Source organism: Tympanuchus pallidicinctus, unplaced genomic scaffold (genome assembly GCF_026119805.1).
Source record: "Tympanuchus pallidicinctus isolate F22 unplaced genomic scaffold, pur_lepc_1.0 scaffold3, whole genome shotgun sequence".
Lineage (NCBI taxonomy): Eukaryota > Metazoa > Chordata > Aves > Galliformes > Phasianidae > Tympanuchus > Tympanuchus pallidicinctus.
The window spans coordinates 20,218,074-20,233,766 of NW_026294747.1; the positions used below are offsets into that span (position 1 = coordinate 20,218,074).

Sequence of the window (15,693 nt, forward strand, 5' to 3'; positions counted from 1 at the left end):
CTTTTTAGCAAGATACAGAGTGGGGAGAGCTCATAAAAGCATCCAAACTGTACACAGAATACATCTTCCAAATTAGGTGGTGTTTGGGGCATTATGAAATGCATTTAGAATGGAAGGGTCACTCACACAAAACACTTGACTTCTCAAAGTTTTCTGTAGGATTTTTCTGGTGGTGGTGTTTTTTTTGTTTGTTTGTTCTTATGTACTGTTAAAAAGAAGACAGTCCAAATGCTGCTGAAGCTTGTTCACACACAAAAACCTGGTAGGGCTGAGTATAACCCACTTCTATTGCTGCTATAAGAATAAGCAACAGTATTAGAAAACAAAACTAATTCTGTGATACAACATTAACACTATAAGATGTACAGTGGAAGAAAAACAGAAAAATAAGCTAACATGACATCATAATTCAGAATTTAGATCCATGAAGAGTTCTGAATCACAGAATTTACCAAAGCATGAAAAGACAGACAGGAGACTCAGGAGGAAAAACACTAGGTTTCCCTCTTCAGTCAATCTGTTGATATGAACAATAAAAAAAAAAAAAAAAAGCCATTTGCAATAATCTACAGTATCAGGCAGAAAACACTGTACCTCCCAAAAAACCACATTAGTTTCACTTCTATAGGTTTGATGATCAAAGGAACAGATGATTTATAACATCTGGACATCATGTCAAGAAAGCAGTTACTTTCTTTCTTTTCCAGCCTCCAGATGACTATTGTTTCACTTAGTTCAGGATAGGCAACACTAATAAATTCTATCCTACATATCAAAATATGGATCAAATGCATTTTCTTTTTCCATAGAACATGAAAGTTGTTTCACTTCATTTCTCTCCTGCTCCCATCCAGTCAATGTTTCGCTTTGATGGCCTCATTACACACTTCTTTTCTAAAGAGCATAACTTAGCATTTTTCCTCTTTCCCACCCTTGGACAAAAAAAAAAAAAAAAAAAAAAAAAAAAAAAAAAAGGAGGGGAGAATAATTACAGAGACTGTTCCCTATCATAAAAGAAAAAAAGAATAGAGACGTTTGTGCTACACGTGATGGAGCTTGTGGAAAGTACAATGAAGGAAAACTATTGTAAACCGCATGCTGCTCAGGAAGAGATTTCTTTGTCACAATCATACAGTAAAAACACATGAATACAGAGCATCACTTCCAGAAAATGAGGGGAAACACACCTATAACCAGTTTTCCTTTCTTCTATAATCTCTATTTGAAACTATTATGCAAAACCGGTGGGAAATAGTGGGACTGACTGACAGGATACAATAATGTAAAGTGATTTGATTACTCTGAAGCAGAGCCTTTTCATTAAGTTTTTAGTTTACAACACAGGATCTATTAGAAGAAGGTTCATTACACATTTTTTGTATCAAATGGACCGAAGGTTCATCCTATCAGATGCACCCTCACATTTATAAATATTACGTAATTCCCCTTTTCTTTACATACATTACACATGAATATGTATAAGCCCCTCTAACATCCAATCATTTAGTACAAGTGAATTTAATCTATGCCTTTTTTTATACTTAAGTAATCAGGTATGCAGCAGTCTTTCATATACATACTGTATATTTCAACATTAGTCATTCGTATTCATATAATTGAGAAGGAGTGAGCGCCTAGCAATTGCTTTTGAAGAACCAAGCTTCTTTGAAATGTATTTACAGATGGTTCTCTCACCTCCTTGGGAATGCTAAGTACTATCAGTGCAGCAATAAAAAAAAATACTCAACTATAAGAGCTCTGATTCTATTGTAATACAGTGCTATTTCTGTTAAATAATGAAAGAGGGGGGGGGGACTAAAAGAGTAATACTGTTCCCATAGAAGCAGGTTAGGATTTTTGTTTGTTTGTTTTTGGGAGGGGGGAAGAGGTGGAAAGAAGGAGAAGAGCTGGGTAGCATCATAGTCATCTGAATGACAGATCTGATGAAATATTGAAGAGCCATGAATCCTGCTAGGTGAGACACTTACTTTGGGCATCTGAAAGCCAGGTAGCACCTCCATCCCCAGAAGTAATAGCCCACAATAACTCATTTATGACTGGCACTCTATGCCAGAATTAATGTTTCACACTATATATTCCATACATTCCATGGCATTCTCTTTTTTTTTTTTTCCTAAGGGGTGGGAGGGGCAGGGGCATGAAAGCAGCATTCCAAATGTTAATGAGAAGTAAACAGCAGAACTTCATGTAAGAAAGTGATGCACAAATCCTCAATTTCCATTCTACCTTCTGCTTCCACTAAAAGCAGCAGAAGCAGCTTTTTAACTTACATATTCATCATTCCAGGGCTGGCTGAAATGCACAGAAAAAACTAGACAAGAATTATGGAAATACGGATTTTTCTATTGAAGATATTACATGAGCTTCATTTCTTGCCTATTCTTGATTCTAAATATTTTCGCTGGGCTGCTTTAATAACAAAGAAAAAAAAAAAACAAAAAAAAACCAAGTAAGAAATCTTTCCTAGGAATTCTAATACCTTAAAAATGAGAGGAGCCTTCTAGTGCTATTCAACTAATGCTTTCCAGAGCTACAGATCATTATTTTGCAAGCATTTTTGCTGTGCAAATAGCAGGGGGAGAAAAAAAAAAAAAAAAAAAAAAAAAAAGAAAAAGATAAAGCAAAAAGAGGATACAAACCATAAGCACAAAATTTACAAATACCGTGCTGCATGCCACCTGCTACTCATGTTTATATATTTTTTCCAAGCCTAAACAAACAAGCACAACCAGCCTAGGAGACAGAAGGGATAGACAAATCCCCAGACTTACCGTTTGTATTGTCCCTCTGCAAAGTTCTCCAAAAGAAATGTAAATTCCTTTAGCTGTACTTCATTCTTCTCTCTTTTCTCGAGTCACACAGAAGCAAAATAATCAGTGTTCAGAGGTTCCATTTACTGCTCTACCATCCTCAGCAAAATGCATCTAGAGACTATGCCAAAAGTAAGCCCAGAACTCGGAGGCAATTGGAAGAGGAAGCGTGGGGGGTTGCCGAAGGACCAGATTGTGAAATGCAGCAGCTCAAGCGCAGAAATATTCTACTGTACAATATACCTGGCTTCTTGCTCACCAAAAAACTGTAGTGCAAACTGTCAGTAGTAGCCTCCAATAGCTGCTGTGCGTGCTGCAGATGGTACGTCTCACTGTTACCTTCCCAGATGGGTAGAGGATTCAGAGAGCAGCAAAACCAGGGGGTCGCCTCCAAACCAGGTGGATTGCCAGCCACTCATTCGCTCAGTCCTATTAATCAAGACAAGAACAGCTCAGTCACCAGAGGTATCTCCTTCCAGGGTGCACAGGATTATGGCAAGGTTATTAATCTTGCTTTGCTGCATCTCCCCCACCCCCTACATTCAGCAGCCTGCACTGAGATGATTGCCAGCTCTGTCTCTGTCCCTGTTCTACTGCATTTTGCTCAGCCCTCTGTTGCTGCAAGTGAAACACAGAGGAGGGAGGAATACTAATAAGGTGGTTAGCTACAGTTTCTTTAAGGCATTCTACATACTGCCTGTGCACGTGCATGCACACATTTTCTGGGGGGCAATCTGGGTTTCTTTGTGGCTGAAATAGGACCTGTTTCTACATCAAAGTCTGAATTAATCTGGATTATCACTTAATGAATATCAGAGCCAGCAATTGTGTTTTACTTAGGATAAGAGGAGGGTACTAAATGCCCTAGAAGATTAGGAAGGCAGTAGTGGTTAGTGGAGGGAGGCAGGGGTTTGTACAGAAGCCACACCATGCTCTGAATGTGTTCTGAAGAGCTTTAGGCACTGTTTTAGAACTCATTCTTATACCCTGTACCAGCTGGAATTTTAAAATCAGCACTATAACATCCCTATATAGATTAGACAGCAATATGCAAAGTCAAGTAAATATTTTTAGAAAAGAAAGGATTTCTGGCAGGAAAGGAAAGGAAGAATTTAGGAAGTTGATTGAGACAGACATCCAGCACCGCATTTGTGAAGGTGCTTGAAATTCTTTACTAAGAGCTGTTCTTCTCACTCATGAAATGAATTTAGAGTACTCAGTCCAGTAACTAAACAAAGTTTCCAAGCATTCCTGAGTAGCTAGCCAGCATTGGTACACTAGCTTGGGAATTGCCGAGGCAGGTAGAAGTCTGAGTTGTAAATCACTCCTGTGAAATCCAAAGGCAGTCATGTTGCCTTTGCACTCCCACAGGTATTCCAGACCTTCCCCACCAGGTTCAGAAAGCAAGGGAATCCACAATCCTATTTATTTATTTATTTAGCTGCAGGCGACACTTTCACACTCTCTCAGGTATCTGAAAGCAAACATTTTTCAGAAGCAGTTTGGGTATTTTTTAAAACCACAGTAAGTTACAACTGTGTGGGTTTGGTACCTGTTTAGACTTACAGTTCATCAGTCTGAACAACAAAATACAGTTCATGCAGCTCCCTGTTGAATGAGCTACGTGAAATAAGTTTAGTGTTTCATTCTACAAAAAGAGCTACCACAGCATGATCTAGCATAAGCAGTGCTTGAACAAGCACAGGGATGGAAATGCCAGAATAATTTTAGGCAGCCCGTCTACAGGCTAACTGGAAAAGAGCCTGGATATACTGCCTATGGCACTATTACTGTTACTTTAGCATAGAAGACTGCAATTTAATATGGCACTGTTACCACAATATTTAATATTAACACCAAACAAGAGCCTTCTGCTGGTAAGCACACCCTGCAGTTTTGACAGCCAGCAAACTTAAAAACCACACAGCACAAAAAGGCTGCATCTCCGTGGTATCTGGAAAGGGGAATATAGGGCACTGTAGGGAACTGTTTCAGAAGATGGAAGACCAGCTCTGTTCCACTAATCACTTGCATTCACTTGGGCTTTTGTGCACTCTTCCTTAACTTGCAGTACAATTTAAATCTAAAATGATTTATTTATTTGAAAGTCCACAGAACTAACAGGAAATGTAAATTTTAACTATTTTCCACTTTTGCTGCACTCATTTTCTTTTCTCCTTCACAAGTCCTTCTCCTTCTAATCCCAATGCTGCATGACACCTTTTTGTTTAAGTGCCATCAGTCAAGAAACAGTATTCTCATTCACCCACAGTTATAACTGAGCCTATCTGCATAAGAAGATGAACAACTCTAGGAGCTTGGACTGAAGACCCATCTGGCTAAAATTTTAACTGTATTAGTCACAGTCAGAGATAAACATAAGATTAAGGGAGGCATATTTCCCCAGTACACTGCCCCGATCTTTAATTATCTGCGCCATAAGGAGTTGCAAAGTCAGAAACAAGAACACCTCTCTTGGGTATGCTGCTCACAGCTTCTTAGGCTTCTGTCACATCCTTTCTGAGCTTTTTCTTTATGCTGGGAGGCGCTTATAGATTTAATTGTCCTTCGTATTGAAGTTGCTCTTGTTTAAGCAATCTTGTCACAAAGCTTTTTCACCTGATGAGGTGCTCAAAATGCCACAGGCACACCACAGACTTGCAATGCTACTTTGGTACTTTGTTTTGCGAACAGACCATCCGGAACACTTCCAAATGAAACTTTTGCTTTCTAAGAAAACAGCATGAATGATTTGGCTATTCTCAAAATACTAACTTCAGCATTTAGAACACTTATAAGCAGTTGATTAAGTTTTCATAAGAAAGATCTCATATCCAGACCAAAGTCCACTGGAGACAGTCTTTTCTAAATGCAGTCAGAGAGTCCTGGGGGCACTTAAAAAAAACTTACAGGAATAATTCAACCAATTAACACATATATACAATCTCTGGGATATGAACCACAGCAAAAAGAATAAAATTCACTTACATTTAATTTGTTTGCTGCAGATTATATTTTAAGAAAATGGGAAAACAAAAGTATTATGCAAGATTAAGTTACTGTTAACAATATTCTCCAAATACTGCTCATCATAAACCCAAAGGTAGAGGTAAAAATCTCTGTTCTACTTCATCTGTGGTCACATCTGTGTTAAAACTACACCACCTGCTAATGACTTCACGTTATTCTAAAGGAAACTTATCCTTTGCGTTCTCAAGAGTTGGCTGCATTATTATTACTTTTTTCTATTTGTCTTCTTATGGGGCAGCACATGCAGCAGTTTCGTCAACCATCTTCTCAGCCTCTGAGCTATCACAGCTTTACAAACATCTTTGTTCATACTCCCACACCACGCTTACAACAAAAACCTGAACTGTGCAGTGCTAGGAACATTAGGATTGCTTTCCAATGAACAACTCTCCCAGAAGTTGTTAAGCATATTCAAAACAGCAAAGATTTTCAGAAATCACAGTGAGATAAAGTGAAGTCATGAGGAAAAGCTGGCAAAAAAGACAACACATTTCCTGGAAAACAAAACAAAACAAAAAAACCACACAAAACAAAAAAAAAAAAACAACCAAAACTGTACAATGTTTATATTCAAGACAAATGTTAAATGGTTTTCTAACTGCACTAAGCATTTTTTAGGAAATATGAGTCAGGATCTATCTGTTCCTGTTGCAGTAAGCATAATAGTAACAATCTCATCCTAAACCTCACTTCTCCAGGGAATTATATATCTAACACATCCTTTGTGTTCTTTATATCTGAAAACACAGTCAAAGTCCAGTCAGCAACTTAAGCAAGCTTCTACAAGCTTTTGAGATGCACACAAGACATTACACATAGGTTGCTCTGCAAGTAATGCCTCCTATTCATGTCCAAGAAAACTACAACATATACAAAAAGCACAATAACACTATTTCATAGAGCAAATTCTCAGATATAAAGCACTATTTTCCAGCATAGTCACCACCCTTTTCTGTGCATTTTCACAGCTGATGACCAGCACCAGTGGAAGTCACCCATTGTTTCACAGCTGCTTTGATGGCATCATTGCTAGGAAAATGTTGCCCACACAGTCCAATTTATATTGGCCCAAATAGATGGAAGTCAGAAGGTACCAAATCCAGCAGGTGTGGTAGGATGATCCAGCCAAGATTAGTAATGTGTTCCACTGTCTTCAAACTGATATGGGCCTGATGTTATCATACTGCAAGAGAAAAGTTATCTTCTCTGGCCTGACCGGAATTTCAAGCCTACAGCTCAGACAGCATCACAATGTAGCAGCCAGAGTCAATGGATTGTTCAGTTTCTAGAAAACCCAAAAGGATCACTCCCTTCCTATCCTAAAAGACAGTGGATATTGCTCCACCCACTAAAAACTATGTCTTGAATTCTTTCTTGATAGGGAATTCACCTGTTACCACACCTTGGACTGCCATTCTGACTCCAGCCCATAAGGTTGATACCACTTCTCATCACCGGTAACAAGGTGATCCTGGAAACTGACCTTCAGCCTCATATTTGTTCAATAGGTTCAATGACAAATATGCAGGCACTGTTCTTGCTGTTGCTGTGTGAGGATTCATGAGGCAACCTGGTGCAAACTTCGTGATATTCCACCATTGCCACCATCATTTCCAACAGTTCACTAGCCATAACCTGCCAATTCATGCAGATGAGCTGATTGAGATGCTATTCATTTCACTGTGTGACAGCATGGCTTGTCTTTCACATCCCTGTCACCACTTCCGAAATGCACCATCTCACTGTGTTCACATCCACAGTTTGGTCTCCACAAAAGTTCAGCAAGCGACAATGAATGTCAGTATGTCAGTTAATGCATTTTCTTTCCCCATATGGAGGACGCCCATTCCACACCTTTGCTTCATATACACTTCCATGTCAGATGCCATTTTGACAAACCACCCCTCTGTGCCATCTGTTGCATGGTAACAAAATGAAATGGAATATTGGCAGGAAGGTTCAATTTCTACTCCATACTACCAACACCTGCCTCTGACTCGTAGGCCAATATAATAAAATAGATAGCATTTCTTTTATAACAGTTCTCAATTTTAAGCTTACTAAAATACAGATAGGCATGTCACACAGTGGCATTCAAGTTCTTTTTAAAATCTACTTCCTTGACAAAATGAACAGTTTTCACTATACATATTTTTAGTTCCAACATTCTTATCATCATATATGAACTTTCAACATAAATTTACTCTAACTCAGTGCCTTAAGCCTTGATTTCAGATTAATTCTGGCATGCTAAAAATACCAATCATAAATGCCCTTGATTTTTTGCTATTTGGCTGCAATCATTTGAAAATAGATTTACCAATCCTTATGCCAGACTTTGACAGAAAATCCAATTTGTACAATTTTAATTTTGGACTTTTGATCATGTTTCCTTAGGTTGATGTTCTGTTGTTTTTTTTTTACCCCTCGAAAGAAAGACTTTCAAAAAGGTGTAGGGAGTACCTAAAGTCTTATTTGAAAGTATCAGAAAGGAAGGCTACTTAAGAAGCATGTATGTTATCATAAAAATGAAAAGACAATTTCCAAGCCCCAAAATCCTATAGATATGTAGCATATAATTCAGATCCATACGTGTTCCTTCCCAGTGAAGTATATTACACATCTGCCCTCTCTGCTTAACAAATAGGTGAAAATACATGAAGAATAGAAACATGACCTGTGTTTGCCCTGCCCTTCCTCTTTCACAGACACCAACATGCAGCCACAGCTGTGAGCAGAATACCCCAAAACACAGATCCTCAGCTTGAGCTGATATGACTTTTCTGCTTACATTGCTTACATTTTTCTGTGACAATCATCTCTCCTACCCTGTACAGACAGGGGCCGCGAGAAGAGAATTGTATGATGTGTCTCATGGTAACCAGAATTAGTCAAAAATGATTTGTCTGGATTTTACTCACACCACTGAGTAGTTGCTAAAAACAGCTGTGTTCTGGAGTTATACAGACAACCTTAAATACCATATCACTGTTTAATAAACAAGATGGTTACTAAAATTAAAGCTAAATACCTTGCACCGACTTAGCCTGTACTGAAGAAGCACTGACTGCAAGACAGTTGGGGTATTTCACTATTACATTTGTTCCCTAGAAATATTTTTCTTTTCTAAACAGGAAGGAGATTTTTAACTTGATTTTTTAGCTGGTCATAAATCTCTTCTTGACCTTTAGCTTAACATATATTCAGGTTAAAAAAAATTAGTACAGAAACAAAAAGAGTTAGACAATATGGCTACAGCATACAATGTAAACCAGTATTTTGAGTTTTAAATGCTTTATTTCTCCAGGACCTCTGACTATCCTCTTTGTACCTTGTGTCCATCAGCAGGATTTTATTATTTACACTAACTCAAGTTCTACTGACTGCAATTAAGAACATCTGAGTGGCACAGTTTCATCAATATTCCATCTCCTCAGAGAGTGCCATTTTTCTTCCAGCCTCAATTTCCCATTTCTTTTTAAGTCTCACTTGTCTGCATAGAAACTCAGTTAACCAGCTTGACACAGCAGGATAGGAAAGGATAGGACAGGAAATTTAGCTTCATTTTAGCAAAAATATGTGCTTTTTGTGTTTATCTGAACACTGCACACTGAGTCCAGCTGGCTGGCAAGATGATCAGGGAAGGTCAAAACGTCTTCTTATATTTATGACTGTGCAATATTCCAGAAAGGCATTCCACAACATTTAAAAAGCTGCAAGCAGTCACACCAATTACTAAGGTTTGCTTGCACCCAATAACATGCGTGACATAGAACAGTTCAGTTGAAAGAGACCTACAAAGATCAAGTCCTGCTGCCTGGCCACTTCAGGGCTAACTGAAAGTTAAAGCATTTAATGAGGACACAGTCAAACGGCCTCTTGAACACCAATAGGCCTGCAGCACCAGGCACCTTTCTAGAAAGTCTCTTATTGTTTGCTCATCCCTGAGTAAAGAAATATTCCCTAATGTCGCACCTGAACATCCCTTAGTGCAGCTTCTTGCTGTTTCAATTTATCCTGCCATCAATTCCCAGGAGTAGAGCCTGGCACCTCCCTCTGTGCTTCCCTTCCTCAAAAAAACTGCAAAGAGCAATTAAATCATCTCTCAACATCCTCTTTTCCAAGCTGGAAAACCCTAGTTTCCTCAGTCTTTCCCCAAAAGGACACACTTTCCAGTGCTTTTGACAGCTTTTTGCTTTCCCCTGGATGCTTTCAGGGATCTCAATGTCTTTTTCCAACACTGTGGAACACAGAATTGCACACAATATTCAAGGTATGGTGAACTGATGCTAAAATTAGATGGAGAATCACCTCTTTTGAGCATTGACTGTTCACTTTTCTGACAGTGAATCAAGACCAGGGAAGAACCAATTAAAGAAAAACAAAGCACTCATTTCAAGCTTTACAAGAACAAAAATGGCTGAGTCTTTACAAGTTTTACCCATACTCTGATGAATCCTGCAACATCAAGTCCGATCCTTCACATACCATAACTATTGAAATACAGTACCTAAATACCAGCCCATACTAAGACTGAAGTCAGACATTTCATATGACAGTCAGGAGAAAGGCTTGTAAGGCCTTAGGATATCTGGAGCTGCTGCCAGAAGAAGCCACAAAATAAAAGCTACTTCAGCCCCCTAGAAAGAGAGGGTGGTTATAAAAAGCTATCTCTTGAAAGATAAATGAATTGAACCTTGTTCACGACTGCACTCCAAAGATCTAAATGGTTACTGTACTCCATGAAGAAGGGAATTGTCATGTTAATGGAGAAAACCTAAAGAAAAATCTAGTTACATGTTTAGATCAAGGAAGTAATTAATTTGATTGTTATCTTGGCAGTTCCCACACGAAATTCAGAAATGGAAGAGATCTATTAGCGCCCATCTCTCAATGATTGCTCTCTAATGTGTATTTACCAGCTTACAGTCTCATGTATGCAACAGAGTATCCATCACTTTTCATGGGAAATTTTTCTGGAGCCCCATCAGCCTCAGATAAAGTTAATTTTATAGAATTCCACTACATGAGCACTGAGTTTTAACATCTCAAAAATGAGGCTATTATAGATTTGGACAACTTATTTTCTGTTTAACATTTTTAAAGGGAGGTGGAGTCACCGATCCTGGGGGTGTTCAAGGAAAGGCTGGATGTTGTGTTGAGGGACATGGTTTAGTGGGAGCTATTGGGAATAGGTGAACGGTTGGACTGGATGATCGTTTAGGTCTTTTCCAACCTTGGTGATTCTATGATTCTATAAAGTCATTACATCAGTGCCCCTCATGTGCAATGAAGCACTTAACAAGAATTTCCTTTGTTCCTCTTATTAACACCTACATATAACCATGGGGAACAGAGACTCAAAATTTAGTATAAAAAAAGTTAACAATAATAATAAAAGAGCAGATGAGTTTAGATTTCACCATTCTTTCCTTCTCATCTAAACCAGTGCAGCAGGTCTGAGTACGTTTCAATAATAGTAATATATCTACAGAATAAGTATCAGCATAAATAGCATTTATTATACTTAAAGACAACATTCCTTTAAACTGCTGTTATATTTACAGAAATCTACATAGGAGTTGCTCATTTCAGACTGCTTGCAGTTATTAAAAAGATTTGAAGCTTCATCATTCATTTGTTCTATTCTAGACACTTACTTTTCAGAAAAGGATTCTCCTAGGCCCAGGGAATGCTATAATTACCAGCTAAGACAAATACCTTTAACATATGTGCTTACATTTAGTATTAGCAGATTGTTAACAAAGGTTAATCCTCAATCATTTACCTTACAGAAATTATCTCACTGTAGACAATGCTTCACTAACAGATAAGCTCCTTGTAAAGACCAAGAGGCCCCCTGGCTGTTGGAGCCAATAGAAAAGTAGTATTTCTTTAAGGATTAATCAAGGGAATAGCATTTTTAAAAATTAATTGTCCATTCTTGTTAATGTTATCTCCATGTGCTTTGTCAGTCCCACAGCAGGAGCATGATGTCTTACGCAACACAACAATTTTTAGTCCTCACCTACTTGATCCAGAATTAAAGGTTTCACTGTACTGTGATCAATACACAGACTCACATCCCATTTCCACCTCAATCAGCTGCATGCCCTGGAGTCTGCTGTAATTACTGAAAGCACAGCTAAGATAACCTCAAGAGGTTCACCAAATATATTTTGGAGATGTAATGAAAACTGAAGAAATTCGATATGAGCTACATCTATTAGCTGCCATTGTAGCGAGCTTGTTCTTGCTGCCAAGGATGAGTGATACAAAGGAAAAAGCAAGAGGAATAAGTAAGAAGCTATTACTGAAGAATTTCTATATAGATTCTGGAAAAGAAGAGTAATTATATCTTTGAAGGAACATTAAATACACCTGAGGATTTTGTCTGCAGTGGTAGGATAGAAAAATCAAAACACACACACATCCCTGAGTTTGAAAACCTTTAGCTAAAGATTAAAACCCAAAAATCCACATCCTAGTGTCACGTGAATAGCAGCCTGAAGGGTTAAGCAAAAAATAACAATTTGAGATTTTTAAAGTCACTGTACAGGAGAAGTAGTAAACACCTTAGAATAGTCATGTGAATATACGTTGTTTAGAATAATTCAAAGTAACTAAGAATTACCTTCTCCATATCATAGTATTTCTTATAGCATTTATCACAAAAAAGTCACAGCGATTGTCATATTCACCAAGGTTCAAACATCTCCCAGTTGTTACGAGTAGTAGTTTGTTAGAGAACAAATACATAAAAGACAGCCACAATTTAACTTGAACTACAAAGAATTTCTGCGGGAAAAAAAATGTCTTTCCTACAGTGCTTTGAGTAATTCACAAGTAAGAAGAACAACCTTCGTAACTTTAAATTTAATTTAGGCCCATTAGATGGAAACAGAATACTGGCAGAAAACATCTGTCCTTGAGGCAAATATAGCATGAAAACAGAGGACTCAAGATCTGGAGCTTAAAGCTGTTTTATGTAGTAAAGAAGCTTTCATTAAGAATTTAAGGTCAAGAATTTTTTTTTTTTTAACTCAAAGTATAAAACCTGCATGATAGTTTTCATCATTTGGAACTTAGACATATTGTCATTCAAAGGAATTGATGTAAAGGCCATGTGATGGGCTTGACATGGTTTAGATGAGACTGAACAAAATAGCAATAAAATAGAGAATAATTTTATACTGATTTTGTAAGGTGCAGTAGATAACATAACAAAGGAAGTTTTTTTCCACTATTAGATTTCATGATCCAATAAAGAAAAACTGAACAGCTTATAGGATGCAGCATGAAATCATGAACACAGAAGAAAAGATTTTTTTTCTGCCACAAAGGTGTATTAGAGATTCATAAAAGTAAAGTTTCTTAATTTGTTCTTTTCAGAAAGTCCACATGCCAAATTATTCAGAAGGGCTCTGCATAGTGAAGTTCACTTGATCAGACCAAAGCAAAAATTCTAAAAATACCTTTGCATCTGTAGTTCAGAATTTAATGTAACTTTACAACTTTTGGATTGCACATGTGCTATCAGGTACCTCCTTCAGGCTAATCGTTTCAAGAAAATTAATTCAGAAACTTCAGAAAATGAAATTTGTGATGGATACTTTGATTTGATTTTGCATACACCTAATGCATTGAAATTTTCTAATACACTTACAGCTTGAAACAAGATTTCAAGCTGGCAGTTAGCTCTCCCCAGCATCAGAAAATGTCTGTCATCCAAATTTTTAAAGCATTACAAGCTCATAAAACAAAACCACGAGACCTAAATACACTCAGTTCACAAAGTTTCAACAAAGAATTACTAGGAGGTGGGCAGCTGGACAACCCAGGACTGTAAGTCAGACCTGACAAGAAAAACAGTTAGACAGAAAATGGGGGGGCGAGGAGAGGCACGAGGGAGAAGAAATTGAAAGACCACAGGAAAATAGGCTGAATTTACACTGATAACTGCAAAAGAACCCATGTATACCTCAGAAGACCTTAGGACTAGAGCAATCCTCCAAAGTTAAAAGCAGCAGACAGGGCCTCCTCACAGCAAGAAGTCCAGGTCCCCGCTCCCTTCATCCTCTCACAAAAACAAACAAACAAACAAAAAAAAAACCAAACGTTTTCCCGCCACCCATTTCCTCACAACTATTTTTGGGTATCAAATTACATCAGCCACAATAAAATCATAGGTAGTGTTTGAATATCAAGTACTATCCTCAGAAAAAGAGCCCCAAAAGAATAAGGTTCCCCTGAATTTAGGAGGGTTTAAATCCATGTTTTTCATTTCCATACAGCAACCCATACTCGATATTTCGCATTAACTGGTTAAACGCAACTTAAATACAACATCACACACATGCATTCCTCACCAACTCTGCTGCTGCCCTCACACTCCCCTCCAGGCGTATCTCAGTGGCCTTTCCAAGAAACAGCTCCCCAAATAACAGAAGTGTTTTCCTTACACCACTGGAAACACACAACCCTGCTGCTAGATTTAAGTAAGAGAAGCCACCACAAAAAGAGTAAGAGAAAAAAACTTCTTTTACCTCACATCTTTTTAATCACCAGAAGCTGCTAATACTCCTCCTGCACTCCCAGACAAGTCAGGGCTCATGCACTGATCCAGCTGGGCACTGATGGCCAATAGCACAAATGCACACACCTTTGCCTGATTTGGCAGGGCTCCACACACCAAAGCACTAAGAAATTCACAGGTGATTTTTGACCTATAGTGTTCAGTTCCATATGTAAGATGGGGATCGTGTTACCAGCTCATTAGTAAAGAATAGAGGAACATTAATATTCATGAAGCTCTCTAGATGGTATAAGGATAATAACCAAGAAAAAGCTTATTGCTTAATAATTGTGTTCCCAGGAAAGCATTTGAAGCCCTTACCATAAATTAGATGTAGGGTCAAGCACATCAAAAGCACAAGTATGAAAGCACATTGAACAACAAGAGGTGTGCACTAACCAGGACAAAAGCACACACAGGTGATCCTGCAGCTCCAGCCATTAACACAGCTCCAGTGCTCTGGGCTTCTCTGCTGTTCAGGCTAAGATGCAGCGGGCACATTTTCTATGCCTACTTCTTCCTTATATTCTGTGGCCTTAGGGAATCATCCAAATTTTCTTCTTCTCCTGTTGTGCATATCCATTAATAACTAACGTTACCTGCCAGTCCTAACAACTTTTATATTTCTAATTTTTAAGAAATTGATGTTTGAGTGACTTTCTTCTTACTACAGAACATAAGAGGCCTCCTTATGAAATGTGTTTTCTTTACATGTTCACACAGAACTACGTATTTCCTTAACATGCAAGGCAATAATGCTAAGGTAGCACAAGTTTTCTTTTGCCTTGTAATACACACAGTGATCAAATTATATTCATCAGCTACTCTGTTGAACCTACACATAAATGCCTTCATTCCCTTATAACAGGAGCAGTATAAGATTATGTCTGCACTGATACTGGTTCAGTCATTATCCTTTAAATATGAGCACCTGTCGTCACATGCTCAGAACAGCAAGCCACAGCAAGTGGAAGTCTTAGCCTGCTTTAATGTGTTACTGAGTGCTGCTGACCTGAAGTACTTTAACCCATAACAAATCAAAGGCAAAATGCCTGAGCCTGATCTCTTCTTTTGCAAGTCACTCTGAAAGAACTTACTCTGCACCTGCTGGAATCTGCTAATACAATACAGCTGTGTATAGCTGAGTCTTGATTTCAGCTAGCTGCACTGCGCTGTCTTTGGAGATGTGTCTTTTTGGTTTAAGCATTCTCTTCAGAAGAAGTTTCATATCAAAATGTCAGAGTAGAAATCAGTGTA

At 38.1% G+C, this 15,693-nt stretch overlaps 1 protein-coding gene across 7 annotated transcripts in view; it reads right to left on the reverse strand.

Moving 5' to 3' along the window:
• Positions 1-15,348, reverse strand: part of LRRC4C (leucine rich repeat containing 4C) — a 464,862-nt gene extending 449,514 nt beyond the window's left edge. For 6 of the 7 annotated variants that reach the window (XM_052693759.1, XM_052693754.1, XM_052693758.1 and 3 more), the window contains exon 1: positions 2,793-3,411. The gene's annotated coding sequence lies outside the window, so the exon portion shown is untranslated. Of the gene's footprint in view, positions 1-2,792; positions 3,412-14,835 lie in introns of those variants that run through there. The other variant, XM_052693750.1, reaches the window with a different exon arrangement.
• Positions 15,349-15,693: the final 345 nt, after the last annotated feature.